At 45.4% G+C, this 16,446-nt stretch overlaps 1 long non-coding RNA gene across 1 annotated transcript; it reads left to right on the top strand.

The window, feature by feature from the left end:
- Positions 1–1,046: 1,046 nt before the first annotated feature.
- On the top strand, positions 1,047–11,010 carry LOC122461913. Its single transcript, XR_006284164.1, has 3 exons — positions 1,047–1,145; positions 4,262–4,300; positions 6,823–11,010. It is a non-coding gene; the product is annotated as an uncharacterized LOC122461913 (long non-coding RNA).
- The last annotated feature ends 5,436 nt before the right edge of the window (positions 11,011–16,446 follow it).

Raw genomic sequence — 16,446 nt, 5'->3', positions numbered from 1 at the left:
GAAATGGGATGAGAACCCATGCCTCAGAGCTCATAGTCCAGTGCCCAATCCACAGGACTACACCATCTTCTTTTGCACCCATCTTTATATCCCCTCTAACTGCCTCTTTCAAAGTTAGACAGCTCTTCAGAAGCTTGGCTCTAATTGTTTAGAGGCTTAATAAGTTGTAACTTAAAACTAGTTTATGGCTGTACATAGAGAAAAAACTCTTGTTGTAAAGTATTTATTACACTTCCTTTGGAAACGATGACAGTCCTCCAGTGAATGTTTTTATTGTTATTCATCATCTTTCAAGAGGGTTAGAGAGCTCTGAAATACGGCTTTAATAAGAGAGCCAAATGAGAAAGTGCAGATTTAAGGGAAACCTCCATAGATCAGATTTCACTCAGTGCCTGCAGCGCTTATAACATGTGTTTCTGATAGAAAGCTTGACTTTGTTGTACCAAAACTTGAACTGCGTTACATTTATTTCATACGAACTGCAAAAAAGAGAGAAACACACAAAACCTGCTCCTCTGACTCACACAGTGATTGCTGCAGGATTACTCACCCGAGTAAGGTGAATAGAATTTGCCCCAGACAGATTAAGGTTGTTACATTCTTTAAGGAGTAAGCCAAATAAAGCTGGGTCCCTGGTTTTACTAAGCTGTGATCTGAATGCAGAGCTAAGGTACCATTGAGTCATGTGCTTGAATATCACAGTGCTGGGTTAAGTATAAAACCCTAGAGAGATAAGTATAGATAATCTCTTGGAGAATGGTTGACGGTTGGAACTGAATATTTTTAACTCCAGTTAATTTATAATCTTGGGAAAACAATCAGTATTTCCCTCAGTAAAAACATATTTAACGTATTATCTTCTTAGAGTGGACTATAGGGAATCACAATTAACCCAGTAAAAATATCATCTTCTGCTGCATGTTACAGTCCCATACACAAAGAGCAATCCCAGGCACTCAGTCTAAACAATTTTAATTTTAGGACTAAAGTATGGAAGTGAAGGCTCCATGAGAGAAAGCACTGGGTCTGGGTCCAACATGCTTCAGCACACCCTCCACCGCCTCATTCCCTTCTTCAGCCCTCACGCTAACAAGACCTGGCTTTGCCTCCTCTCCACGGCTAGGTGTCAGCACTTGAAGGGTAAGGTAACAGGTTTGTGTGGGTGCACAGGGGGACATTTCTGGATTTGCTGCAGGGAAACTGCCGGAGTGCTAGGAGGTGAATGTTCACCTGGTGAAGGGGGATTTTCTTACTGTTTAAATTTCCTCCTGCTTGGCTTGCAGCACGTACTCCACCTCAAACCCAGGCGGCCTTTCAAGTGAGCATGAGATGTGATGCAAGTATTTCACACAGCGCTGTTAACTCTGCTTGCCACTGATCAGAGGGGACTTCAAAAAGAGCAGTTCATTGCGCTTGAGAGATGATAGAAGCAGCTAACTTCATAGCCAAATCATTCTGAACTGAACTATTCATCTAACCTGTATTTGTTTTCTGCAGATCCAAGATGGGGAAAGTTTCTGTTTTGGTGCTTTCAAAGCAAAAAATGATTTTTTAGGACTTCCTGTCCCACACAAACTGTGGCATAGACTGAAACCACTTCAGAGTCACTCAGCCCACTTGATCTGATGCAGGGAGAGCTGCTCCCAGCTGCCGTCATCCAACAGCTTGTAGAAAACACCCTATGGAAAGCCTGTGTATAGATGTTTATGCAAAAGGATGTGTCGGCCCCCCCACGTACCAGCGGCAGCATCTGTTTTCTTGTGAAATCCAAATGGCATTAACTAGCTTTGGAAAGAAGTTTTTGAAAATGGCAGAAAAGTGCCCTGTCTGCATGGAAGAAGTAGTGAGACTAATGAGTGTCTGAGTTATAATGATGTAATGCACTTAAATTTAGTTGTCACAAGATTAGTCCCAGCTAAATGCTATAGCACATCCTAAATTGTGTTAACTTGCAGGCACTCTAAGTCATCCTGCTGTGCTGTAATTAAGCTGGGGATTTGTGAATTTGCTGTTTGAAAACAGCCCTGCCAGAAATGTTTTAGGACTTTTCCCAGCTAGCAGCTAGCTTCTACCGCCTGGGCTAAGGTGGTGTTAATTTGGAGCCAGAGACCTAAAGAATCTGTCCCATTTGACAATGGAAAAATAGCTTTAAGGAAATCTATATTTAAAAGGAAACTTTATTTAGATGTCACAGGTCTGGACAGGGCACCAGTTTGTAAACTTGTCAGGAGATGAGCATTTAAAATGGTGTCGGAGGGTCCAGCTCTGCATGAGCACTTCAGTTTTGTGGGGGTTCGCCCATGCAGAGTGAAGCTCACCCCTTTGAGTGCCACTATGTAGCAGCCCAGCCCTGTGCACAAGCAGTGTATAGTCCTCGTGTGGATTCTGCACAAGGGACGGGTGTCAGCCAGCGTGCTTGCAAGAGCAAGTCAGTCCTAAATCATCTTCATTGCAATTGCTCATCCACAAATCTAGCAAACCGAGTGACAAAAGGGGTTAAATGATCCATGATAAATTGTGCCCTGGCATAACCATGTCCCTGCTGTACCCCCTCCAGTCAATGGGGTTGCACTGCATGTAAATCAGTGCAGATTTTGGCTGTAAGCTCTTTGTTTCAGCACTAGACTCCTGGTGTTCCAGACAAGCCTGGCGTTCTACACCACATCATGTGAATCTGTTCCTCCATCAGCTGGCTGGAATTTCCTGGCTGGTAAGAGGAGTGGCTCTCATACATGCGTGGAGGCAATGAATTTGATAGACCCGAAGGATTTACTATACAAGTTAAACCCTGTGCTGCTTCCAGCTTTCACCGGGCACAGCATGGAGTGGTGGGAGCCATGTCAGGGAGCCAGTTAAATTTCTCCGATTCTCTACCTTGAATACAAGTTAGAGAAACCTGGTGGCTGCTCTGAGCTGCACCATCTGGCAATGGTCCCAAAGTAACCACCTGCCAGCTGTGATTGCTAAAATGCATCAGGTTCCAGCCATGCCCACGCTCCACCCCTTCACACCCTAGGATGCCCCCGGCACCAGGGACTGCAGGGAAGGAGGTATAGACCTCGGCTCTGCCAGCTCTTGCAGCCAGTCTGTGCTCTATTTATGCTGTGTGTGGGACACAGAGGTACTGTGTCCTATCATGTATACATACAGTGCTAGCTTGTCAATTCAAGTTCCCTACCCCACACCCCATCAGAAGGGGACTGTGGCAGTTTCATGTACTTCACCAATGGACTGAATTAGATGGTACCTTGCAAGCCTTGAAGTGCTGGATAAAACTACATGCTACAGTGAAGCCTGCATTAAAGACGCTCCACTAACAGGCATTCTTCCCCATTGAGACCCCCCTTTATAACATCTCCAAGGTTTCTAACAATTTTGTTTGACCTGTAATTAAAAAATGACCTTTGCTAATACCACCACCATCCCACCCCAGCTCTTATCTAGCTCTTTCCATCAACACACTTTACACAAAAAGAAAAGGAGTACTTGTGGCACCTTAGAGACTAACAAATATATTTGAGCACCTAATATATAGTCTCTAAGGTGCCACAAGTACTCCCTTTCTTTTTGCGAATACACACTAACACGGCTGCTACTCTGAAACCTGGCACTTTACACAGGAGGTCAGTGTCATTATCCCCATTAAGTGGAAACTGAGGCACAGAGCAGCAACATGACTTGCCCAAGGTCACGCAGCAGGCCAGTAGCAGAACCAGGGAACAGAACACAATCACCTGAGTCCCGGTCCAGTGCTCTGTCCACTAGGCCATACCGCTAAGCAATTCTTTTTTGTTGGTGTTTTGGGTGAGGTCTTAAGACGGATTTCACTGGATACAGTGATGGATCAACTTCACTTCACCCTTCTTCCAAAATGAGGCCACCTCAGGAAGGGTATTAGCAGCACCACCTAATCCTTTAGAGACAGACAGGCACCAAAGAAAGGGGACAGAGCAACATTTTACCAGTAAGTGCCTGAGGGCATTGCAACCTAATGGAAAATGCTCCTGCCTTGCATTAAGGAGGCTGTTAATGAAGTGTTAATTAAAGTTGCTGGCTTTTTTTTTTTAAGCCTAAACTTCAGCATTTCCCTTGCAGCCTATTAACAGACAATTACCATCAGGCTCCTTGACTGGTCCCTTATGGAAAGTGAAATTCTACATACACTAGGACTTCAGATTTAATTTACACTGAAAACTGAGAAAGGGCTGGATCTTGGGAGTGCTCCTTGCTTTGACTTATTTCTCCCATTTCTCTTTGGCAGCAACTTGTCAACATGCTACAGGTCTCCAAGGAACTGCAGGTAAGATTCGGCATTACATTATTCCATTTTCATGCTGAAACTACAGCACAATCAGCATACTTTAATATAGCGCTTCCAGTTTTCAAAGCTATATGCTGAGGGCAAGATCCTCAACTGGCGTGAACTGGCTTAGCACTATTGACTACACCTGTTTGCACCAACTGAGAACATGGCCTTTCCCCTCATTTTAGCCCAAGGAGACAAGGAAGCTACCAGGATACGAGTCCAGACTCTAGAATGGGGACTCTGCTTAAGAAGCTCATCTTGAGCTCCCATTGGATTAGGAGTTGAGTCTATCCTTGGCATTGGATAACCACACACTTTAGACTAGATCTAGGGCTATTTTGTGAAAACCTCATCTAGAGAAAACCTATCATGTAGCAATAGCCTGAGCTGCACTGTAGCTAACAGCAAGAAGAACAATCTACACAGTTCTCTGTGGCACCTTAGAGACTAACCAATTTATTTGAGCATGAGCTTTGATGAAGTGAGCTGTAGCTCACGAAAGCTCATGCTCAAATAAATTGGTTAGTCTCTAAGGTGCCACAAGTACTCCTTTTCTTTTTGCGAATGCAGACTAACACGGCTGTTACTCTGAAACAGTTCTCTGTGGATTATCTATAAGAGCATCCAGATCTTGGTAGAAATTAGAATTGTAGAGGAAGTGCACATTCTAATGCAAATGCTTTCTTGTGAACCACCCTCAAGGTAGCTCACTTGGAGAGGAAAACATTTAAGCGGGTTGTACTGAATAGCTTTCTTGATTTCTAGATTTGTAATCATTGTATTGTAAAATATGATATGCCTGACTTCTCAAGGCTTCTTATGACAGTTATGTTGTTTCCCTGAGAATACCCAATTATAAAGCATGTAAATGTCCCCTATGAGACAGGGCAAGAGGACTTGTCATGTGTATAGACCAAGAGTACCTGTCAGATAACATCTGTTACAAAAAACCCAACAACCTAGAAGTGAGCTCATTTCCAGACACCATACACTTACTGCATTAAGAATTCAAATCTCTATGGTCCTCTTGGTATCAAGGTATACAGTCTAGGACAAAACCAAGAGGTATTTTGAAAGAAAGAATATAAACGCATCTCTTGCTACCACTTCTGCATATTCAGAGCAAATGAGCGAGCATTTTCAAGAGTTCAAAAAATTGTTCCTGTCTCAAATTGGGACAAAGTCAAAATATTTAAAAGATTTGAAACTTTTTTTCATTCTGGGTCAATTAAAACATTTTGTTTTGATTTTGACCTTTTTCAGTCTAATTAGCTTAAATTTAAAAACAAATCAGAAATTTTCATTTAGAAAAATTTTGAAACTCCCTCCCTCCACTTCCTTTGTGTTGGGAAATTCATCAAACCCATCCCCGTTACATGAACGGTTTTGGTTTTGAAAATTCCCGACCAGCTCTACCTGTAACGTTCGCATTATTTAGCCCCAGTAAATCCTGCCTCCTGCTATACCTAGGTCCTTCTCTGGATGGTGGAAGGAGTAGGATTTGCCCCAATGCAGCCAATGTGCATAAGTTTTACACTACTAATCCTAGAGAAAATGAATGACCATTCAGATGGTGACTTTTGGCTGAAATCACTGTAAAGCACCATGTAAAGTTCTGGGGCTTCAGAAATATTTATTCATAATATTAATTCACTCCGAGAGCACAATCTTGAGCAATTGGAGCTAAGCCAAGCACTGTGACTGGGGCACATGCCGACTGAAAACAATAGAATAGAAGCACTCACTGAAGACCTTCTGCTATATGCTCCTTGCCCCTGCAGCATTCATTCGCCAACTCCTAGTTCACCCATGCCTGCCCTCCCATGTAAGAGAAGGGAAGAGTAACAGGGCGGCTTGCCCTTTTAATGGCCAGAGGCAATAAGCAGGCCCACCTGAGCCGGGATCAGGGTGATTCCCATGCTAAGAGCAGCAGGAAGCTGGAGAGAGATGGATGCTCAGGAAGAGACAAGCAAAGGAGGCTGTGGCTGAGGCTCAGAAGAGCTGCAGTGAGCAGGCAGCTTCTGCAGGAGACCCTTAACCAGGAAGAAGGGTTTGGGCCTGGAAGCTTGATCAGAGGGATGAAGGCAGCGGAGGGCCATGGAGAGCAGATTCCATGGGAGTAGGAAAAGTCTTCAGCCAGGATGGGCTGAGGGTGGCCTGCCAAGGCAGGGAGGAGCTGTAGAGAGCACAGTCAGGGGGAGACAAGAAGCCCCAGGCGGAGTTCTGTTTGGTGTCTTACATCAATAAACTAGACCCGGGAGGAAGGAGCATTATTAGACAAAAAAGCCTGCGTGGCGTTTATTTAAGAAGCCCTTTGAAGGGGGGAAACTGAGGCAGGCTGCCTGTAGAGCGAGCTCAGGCCAAGAGGGGGCACTTGGGAGGCATCCAGCCCATACACTGCCATAATAAAATAACTTTGTAAAGGGGGGCTACTGAACTGACTGCTAGTGGGGACTCCTACAAAACTCCGCTGTTGGGAGGAGTTGCAATTCTTTCACCCCTTGTTTACGACCTAGGATATGATGAATTCCCAAGTGTCACGTCTTCTACAACTATTCAGGAACAAAAACGCCATCGACGGAGACTGGGAGGCCGAAGAACAAAGCATGCTGCCTGTGACGATTTTAACTTGTGACGGCCAGAACAGACCACGTCCTAACTGAGGGTCTGATGGATGTCGGGTTGCTTGGTGGTGAACATGGATCTGTGCCCCAAGAGGTGTTTTATGTGTAGGATTCCTGAGGTGCGGTGTTGGGCCACCCGGTGACGGGGACGGGGGGGGGGTGTGGAAGCAGTTTCAGGCCTGGGATTAAGAGTCATTGAGGCTTCGTCTACACTGCCCAGTTAACCCAGGTGAGGGGTCAGCCTCACCTGGGCGTGAGCAGCCACACTGAAAAGCCCTACCTGAATTGCTGTGATGCCACTGATGCTGCACTGCCCCCTGTGTGTCTGGGGGTGCATCCCAGGGCCCTTTGGGCCAAGAGGCTCAAGGATTCTTTCCCAGCCAACTGTGTCTATTGCAGGAGGACTTGACTGTCCTTCAGGGTGGAATTATGGGAAGGCACGGGGGGACTAACAGCACTGGAGTGGTTTAGCCTGCGTCTTCACTGCAATGTGTGGGGGTTCCTGTTCGAGCTAAAACAGGGCCAGGGCTCTAATCCACACTCCCAGCCTGGTAAAATAGCATGGGTTTAAAGCAGCTCCAAACCTAGTCCCCAAGTTTTTCTGTGTGGACGGCAGGGGCAGCTGGGCTAAAACCCAGGCTAAGAATTCAGGTTAACTGTGCATTGTAGACAAACCATTATTCAGCCACAAGTATATACTCCTTTCTTTCACCAATATAATTCAGAATATTAAAGGAGAACTTAATGCAGGTTTCAGTTCAGGACTATGGGGAGCGGCAGTCCAAAGAAACTGGAAATCATTCAAGATGCTGATTGAAGCCATCCCTAATAAGGGATTAAATATTGCTCTCCGTCTGCAGTCCACAGGAGAGTGCAGTCCAAAGGATGGGTGTCATACGACATGCACGGCCCTTTAATACAATGCAGAGACACAGTAAAAGCCAGAGACAGATGGGAGGGATCTCTCTGGTTTACTTTAACGAAGAATCAGCGTTGGGGACCCGAGAGAGGGATGAAGATTCACCAGACTTGATTTAGGCTGAAGTCCGACACACTGGCCACCAGATGCTCTAACAGGATTCATTCCTGGGAGCTGTTCAGTCTTTTGTCTGTTTTCACTTTGTTTAACAGCTGCCCTTTGGATTGTGCTACTTTGTGGGCTGCAGATGGACGAAGACATTTCAGAAAACACACTCAAACATTCATCTACTCAGTTCTGATTCAAAGCAGCTTGGCTGGCCATGTTCCTAGGGTTAGGAGAGTCTGTGAATTGGTTTTTAGAGAACGCAACATACCCTAACATCAGAAATGATCAGAACTAAACATTTAATGAAAAGACCCACAACTTTTGGGAAGAAATAATTTTTCCAAGAAAATAGATTGGAATGACAGGACCATATAAATGTCTCTTCCTACTAAACACCAAAACACACTGAACATTTGCAAGTTCCCCCAAGGAGCTTCACTCTCATCTCATCCCTTTGAGCAGGTGTTCGGAAGACTGAGAAGGATGAGAGCAATCCTCCTTTGGGGAATTAGGGGGATGGGGATACTGATATGGTTTGTATTGTGCTGTGCAGCCTGATGATTACTTCCCCCCCATCCTGTATATGTATGTTGCAGTTTGGGTTCCATGATGATCTTGCAGCTGATGGCAGGGAGATCCTGGAACTCAGGAGAGGAGAAATGTGTACACTAGTTTTAGCTCCATCTTAACTTCACCCCAGGGTTCACCTGCATAATGGACACTCTGAGATCTAGATAGAAGGACACTGAGTACTGTTATCCCCATTACACAGTGGGGGAAACTAAGGCACAGAATGGTTAAGTGATTTGCTCAAGATGCAGGAAACCTGTGGCAGAACTGGGAAGAGCACCTACATCTTCTGATTCCCAGTTCTATGCATTGAACTGTGTTAACCTCTCAATCCTGTGCTTTAGCCTCACAACATCCTTCCTCTTAATAGAGGACTTCATAGTGTTCATTTGCAACCAGGCTGAGGCCTGCCTTTCCTGTCTGTGGGTGCAATTTGTGTCCACACTTTGGCAGCCACAAAAGGAGCCATGAGTATCAACTGGAGTGGTTGTACTTCTAAATAAATTTGCACCTGGAATCAAGAAGATGTAGCTATTCAGTTTTGCATCGTGAACTGAACTCCAGGTGTAAACATGAGGGTGCAAACTTCACCCACAAAAGGAAGGCCACCGTTCTGAAACGTACTGAAAGCTCTTGCAACATACAAGAACATCTCAGACTGGAAGCCTCCTGGAGTAGCTACTTCTTTTGTGATTAGAAAGACAACCCAGAAAGTCATATCTGTTACCTTGATATGTCTGCAAGATCAGTTGTTCCCGTGAAGTCAAGTTACTTCAGGCAGATCATCGCCTGCTGCAGAGTCCATACATTTCCCTTTTTAAATGGATTAAGTAAAGTATCTCTATTAAATCATAAAAAATAAAAATTGAATTCTGCCAAGTCTGCTTACACCATCACCAGCCATCTAGCAGAAGAAATCATCCTCTCTTCTATTTTAGTGGATAAGCACTAGAGTTATACATGTCTAAACTTTACTGAGTCATGACTAAAGGACAGGCTAAAAGCTGATAAATACTCAAAAGAAACTGCAAGGAGAGAGAGGAGTTATTTAACAAAAAGGGGACAGGGATATACACAGGAATACTTGGATGAAATGAAGACAGGAAAGATGGTGGCTGAATATCTGGGGAATCTTTACAAGTTACAACTGAATTTATAAACTAAGAAGTGTTATAAGCTCCTCTTATGTCCAAAAGCCACCCAAGTGTGTACAGAAACTACCCAAAACCTCATCTACTTTCACCTTGAGTCACAAACCTGACACTCCAGCCAGGTTCATCGTAAGATCGATTAACCTTCCAAGTGAATGCAGAGCTCTACTGTGTTGTTGGATTCAATTTAAGAAAAGGGGAACTAATGCATCAGATTCAGACATAGTTGGGGACAGCTTTAAGATGGAAGGTGCTCGTAACTTGGCATCTACTTTCGTATCCTTTTCTTTTACACCACAGTACCAATCACAAGTGACATGCAAAGGCACACAGGCCTTCTGTTGTATCCAGTCAATTTGTAAGTGGCCTTTTGGTGGGGGAGGGTGAGAGCGCGCTCTCCGCTGGGCTTGTTTAGCTGACCTCAGGAAAAGCAAGCCTCATGATGGAAGGTCTCGCCTCCCATCTGGGCTGCAAGCTCTGAGAGGAGCCAGTCGGTCTGACTGCCACTAGCTTTTGCTTGCTTATAAATGCTGAGAACATCAGATAATCCAGGGATGTCAGGGTCAGCTGTTCTAACTGCTTTATCAGCCATAGATCACTCCCATGGCCAGCCTCTTTCAGGAGACAGATTTCAAATGAATTGCGTGTGTGTTCAGTGTACTTGGGACACCGTGTCCCCACCAACGGGGCCTCTGCTCTTTGATGCAAAATGTTATTTTAAAAGTGCCACCCTTATTAGCTGTTCTCACAATATATCTGATGAAACCCAGAGGGAAAAGGCTGCAGATTAGCAAGCACAAATACAGCAGAAATCCAATTTTTTCCTGACTCTACATAACAGGAGAAGTCAGTTCATCCATCTCACAGCATGCTGTCTGTTCAAATCGCCTGTATCCCTTGCAAATAGAATGAGATATTCATAGAGTTTAAAGTCAGAAGACACCATTAGATCATCTAGTCTGCTGACCTATGTATCACAAGCCATAGAATTACATCCATTTACCCCTGTCCTGAGCCCAGCAACTTGTATTTGACTAAAGCATATCTCTAGATATTGGCTCTTCCAATTACAGCACAATAACCCAAACCTGCCTCTTATTTCGGGGGGGGAAGAGCGGGAGAATTGATGTAAACAGTGGACATAACGTCGTCCTCCTTGCTTCTTCTCCTGGAATGTGAAATGGGAACACGGCTGTTGTCTGTGGCACAGACAGCTCCGTGGCTGTTGTGCTCTGGCCTTCTTTTTCCTGGAGGGTGACCAGATAGCAAGTGAGAAAAATCGGGACAGGGAGTGCGGGGTAATAGGCGCCTAGGTAAGAAAAAGCCCCCAAAATTGGGACTGTCCCTATAAAATCAGGACATTGGGTCACCCTACTTTCCTGCACCTTTAAATATCTAAGGCGGCTGCCTGCCTGCAGGGACATCTGCCATTTTGTGAAGCAAAGTCCAGGCAGTTTTTAAATCGGACCAGATCCAGCAGCTCCCAATCTGCTGTGCTATACATTTGATTTGAAATATATCGGGCCAATTTATCTGTGAAATTCTGGCCCCCTTTAAATTGCTCCCGTGGCCTTGAAACTGGCAGATCTGGCCACCGGGAAATGTTGGGACCCAGTTCTGTAACCAGGTTACAGCCCCTTTGCACCACTGTGGTGGCATGTTCTCGGCTAGACATTTGCCTCTAGATCACAGTCCCTTTGGGCCACCACACACACAATCTGGATGCCAAGGCCCAGCATAGACTACTTCTTCTGAACAAAAACTCCCTGCTGATGCATTTGCTACAGCCGCTCTTGTGTCTCCGCTTCCTGCCTTGCTAGTGTACAGAGCATGGCAGGGCTCTGCCCCTGGGCACCAATCCCCCCCTGGTGCAAGGCCTGTGTCAGCAGCACACTTGAGAGCTGCCGAGCAGCCACCCTGAATGTTCATCTGGCCATAACCTCCTCTCTGATTCTCTCCCATCTGCTTTTGAGAGGCAGGAAAGAATCTAGCAATTGGTGTAGGCGGCGTGGCTGGTACACTGCTGAACTCTGGCGTTTCTTAGCTGCTGGATCAGCCAATGCCATAGACACCAAGTGTGAGTTGGAGCAGCTCTTACAGCTGGGCCGTAAGAGCCGATCTGCAGGCTGGAGTGGTCCCGCTCTGGCTTTAGAGGGATGCACAAGACTGGTTTTAAGCCATCTATGCCTCTTCCTGCCACATTCCACTCTTGTGCCCAGTGCAGTTCAACGAGACAGAGCATCAGGTCCTTCTGCAGAGATTTGTAGAGAACCCTTACGTTTTACTAGCACTGGAGGAAAAGCTCCATAAGCTAGTAGTACATGTTCTAACTCCTATAAATCCAGCTCATTCTGACTGAAGAATTGGAAGCCAGCTGCAAAAAGACTAAAGACTTGTCTATAGGAGGAAACTGACCAGCAGAACTTCCGCAGTATAATCTGCTGCAGAAGTGGAGTAATTAGACCAGAATAAAGTAACTCATTCCAGAAGAGCGTCCATAAGGGGAACTATACATAGCTATAGCCGTGTAATTATACCAGTTAGTTTCCTTGGGTAGACGAGCCTGAAAGCTCTAGGCTGGAAAGGCACTCATTCCTTTGCAACCTAGCAAACCACACCATGCCCTTAGAATGCCATTCAGTGTGCCAGCAAAATAAATGGCTATTTGCAAAGAAAACCAATGATGCCGACATGTTTTCTGAAAAAGTAAAGCTAATACAAGGCGCTGTGTGTGCTTGGCTCCCATAGCTAAAAGGAAGGGAGCACAGAAGCATATAGGTGGCACTGAATGGCACATCTTTGCCTGGGCCAATGCCAGAGCCAATTACCCATCTTAAACAGTTCATCTCTTCTCATTTTAGGCACCCTCTTCTCTCGTCAGTCTCACTCCAGCAGTGCATAGAGGCCCTGCCTCAGCTCACCCTCTTTTCCCCTGACTGGTGTCTTGGCCCATTCAAGGCTCCTGGGACCGGCTGCATAACACAAAAGACAGCTGTTACATGTAATCTCCTTAATCTCATTGGAAATTCAGTTGGAATGTCTGATCTGTGAGCAGTTCGTCACTGCATTGCTATTACACACTGAACGTGCAATTGTTGGCTAGCCAAAGCCCCCCCGCTCAGTAAACTAAGTAGGTCAGAAACATTTACAATTCGTTCCACACTTACACACCCCGCCCCCCACACACTCCCCACCCTTCCCCACTGCTCTACCCCCTCCCCTGTCTTGGAGGTGCCTGCAAGCAAAGCACTTTCACTCAGATCTGTGCAGAGTCAGCAGCTTTGTAATTGTAATGAACTCTTCACGACCACAGACCCCCCCGAAAACAGCCAAGGGCTGACAGTGAGTTTAGCCCACCGCACAACAAAGAGGGGATACTCTGGCAAACTGCCTTTGAGGTGCTTGCAACATAAAGGTCCAGTCATGGTCCTGTTGGCATCAGTGGCAAAACATCACTGGATTGAACCCCAAAGTAGGGGCCCATAATTGGGGAATGAGCTCTTGCTCTGCCCAAAATGTGCAGGATTAGAGCCCCGTCCCAATCGAGTGGAATCCCTCCAGTACCCCAGACCTAGCGGAACACTGGTAGCAACCACAGGACATAGTGAACGTGACCATGTTGTGAACAGGCTTGGTGCAATGGCTAAAGATGCGGTGTGAGCCTGGACAGAACATTTCAGGCTCTTTTGTTGGGCCACTTGGCGACCCAGCATCTTTCAGCCCTTTAATAGAAGCATGGACCGGCCTAAACATTCACCAGTGAAGAGTCCGGATTGCTCTGCAATTCATCCCTGCTGTAGTTAACTTACGGTCTATAGTTTCTCCAAATGATGATGGATTAGGACTAAGGGGAATGGATAATAATCACATGCAATAAATAGGGTGTAAATACCAAAGGAGGAAGAAAAATTCTTTGGGTAGGAAACGGTGGTACAACTAGAAGCAAATAGGATGGAAGAAAAGGAACATTTCAGATGAAAAGCAGGGAGATGTATGCTAATGGAATATCTTAGATGTGGATCAAATGCCCAAGGAAAGTGGTAGAAACCATGTCTCAAGTCAATTAAACCCAGGCAGGACAAATCCCTGGAGAATAGACTGAAGGGAACAAGCCTGGATTGGCCCAAGCAGATGAGATAAATGACCAGGTTAGGTCCTTCTCACCTCTAATTTCTATGAGAAAGGGAAACAGCAAAAAAGCCAAGACATCTCTTGTTTCTTTTCAGCTAGGCAGACTCAAACATGCTTGTGTGTCTGTTTTTAATTAGTATGTTTGGGTGTGGTTCTTTAAACAGGATAGCAATTTTCACAATGACCTGCAGTGACATCGAAGACTGTACCAACTATTGTTCTTTTGAGAAGGAAAATAAACTAACATGAAAGCCCATAAAATCATGGCATAGGACATTCAAAGATGGAGCAAGTACATTTATGTAAAAAGTATCTGGTCTAGTATCCTCCTGGAATCTGGTCGATACAGGATGATGCTGACTCAACTGAGACAGGACTGGGTTTCCAGTTAAATTCTGAATACATTTTTATTTGTCCGGGCACTGGAAACAATCTCTAGTAACAAGTTTATGATTTTCTTCAGTTCTTAATTAAAGAGTTATGCGGACTCTCTTGAGTCGTCCAATGTTTTAGTAACAAAGTCATTTAAGAATGAGCTGCTCACAAAACCACTGAAAAGAAAAGCAGGCAGTGCAGTATTTTGAGTTTCTCTGCACAGCAGGGAACAAAAGCAGAAGTACAGTTTGGTTTGTTTCTTGGGAAAGGGGCAGTAGTGTTAGCCTTAAGCTCTCCAAAATCAGAGTTGGAAGGCTCCCAAATCACAAGATTGCCTTAAAAATCAGAAGAGTAAAAAAAAATATTTTTTTTGAGGTTCTTTCTTTGCTTTCTACTTTAAGAGCCTTTAGGATGCGCTTGGATCACATTTTCAAGCTTTTCTCTGCAACCATGAGGGCTAGAGAGTTATTTTTCTCTTTTAAATGAAAACTGCGTGTGATGGGTTCCCCCGGGGTGGGAGTGTGGGACTACTGTGCCCCCTGAACTCTCTCCAGCCTGGGCTGTCTCTCACAGGGCCTTGATAGTGACCAGCAGCAAACCCCGCCAGGCGCAGTGATCACTCAGCACAACTGCACGTGGAGCCCCACGCCCAGCTAGATTGCATGAATGCTCCCAGAGCCACTCACGAATCACACAGAGCCAAATCCCCCCAGCTCCCAGCACTGTACCCCAGGAATAAACCATCTTGCACTGCTCAAGACGAGCAATACAGATTTATTAATTGGTTCACCACTTCATCAGTGGAAAGTGGACGTACATGAGCCTTTGCAAATCTGAGCAGATTTGCCACACACGTCATACAAACTCACTGGTAAAGATAAATAAATTTGTTTTACTGTTTACTGCAAAAGATAGATTTTAAGTGATAGACAAAAAGTCAGAGTTAGTTACCAACAGAAATAAAACATAAGCCCGCAGTCTAAGCTCTCAGCTCTATCAGACTGGACAACAACTAGACCAAGCAGTTTCTCTCACCTCCACTGGATATTGCAGTTCATAGTACGCAGATTTCACCCTTGAAATCTGGGCCACTCCCATCGGTTAGAGTTTGAGTATCCTTGTTGCTTGCACCGTAGGTGGGTGAAGGAGAAAGGCCAAGCCTGGCCCCCCCGTGTTCAGTTTTATACCCTCAGTCCATGTGCTTGGAAAGCACAAGTCCAGGCATGTCTGGGTGGGCCTTGCTGAGTCTCCAAGCAGGGTGGAGCAATTCCCCTGTGTGGCCTCATGCAGGTGTCATTGCATTGTAGCTCCCTTGCTGGACAATGGCTGTTGATGGGTTGTTTAACACCCCACCTGGGTGTTGGTTACTTTCCTTGTTATTGCCTCTGGTGAGCAAATATCTGGCTGATTCCTCAACTTACAGCACTGACAGCCACACAACCCAATTCTCATCACTCCATATGTATTAATGACACATATATATGGACAGAGAAATGACTTGCAGCAGATCATAACCTTTCCCCCGATACCTTAACAAGGCTTGCTTTATATACGAGATCGTGATGATTTAAAAATGAGGAATATGGGGACTCCAGGACACTCCCCCAAGGTACAGAACGTCACACTGAGGCCTTGTCTACACTGCCACTTTACAGCGCTGCAACTTTCTCGCTCGGGGATGTGAAAAACACCCCCCTGAGCGCTGCAAGTTTCAGCGCTGTAACGTGGCACTGTAGACAGAGCCACGTTCCCTCCCGAAGCTACTCCCCTTGTGCGGTGGTTTTTTCACAGTGCTGGGAGAGCTCTCTCGGAGCGCTTTAACGTTGCTAGTGAAGACATACTCTGAGATTCTAACCTAATCAGAGCAGGGCTTCACTTGGGGTAAAATCGAGAGAGGAGGTAACACCAAAGGTGACAAGTGAACAACAATGAAAACGGAACTCTTTTGTCCCCTAAACTGTGGGTTATTTCTTACAGCACCAAAAGGTAGACTTACTGCACCATCAGGAAAAAATGACTCCCAAACTGACCCTGCAAACAATTAAGGATGGTGCCCTAGGACTTAAGGATTTGTGCTGGACCTCTGCAGACGGTTGAATTTCACCGGTAGGGAATGAAAAGAGGTGTGGAAAGAGGTGAACCCAAACGAGCAGTTTGGAATTTGAAGTTCATCCATGTATAACTTATCCGTATTAGGGCAGAGCCAGAGGGGCTACCCAATGGGCGTGGCATCGTACAAACAGATAACAGAGTCCCTGTCTA

The sequence above is a fragment of the Chelonia mydas genome, chromosome 10 (genome assembly GCF_015237465.2).
Source record: "Chelonia mydas isolate rCheMyd1 chromosome 10, rCheMyd1.pri.v2, whole genome shotgun sequence".
Classification (NCBI taxonomy): Eukaryota; Metazoa; Chordata; order Testudines; family Cheloniidae; genus Chelonia; species Chelonia mydas.
Note: the sequence above shows the minus strand (reverse complement) of the source record. Positions and strands in the feature narration are given on the sequence as shown.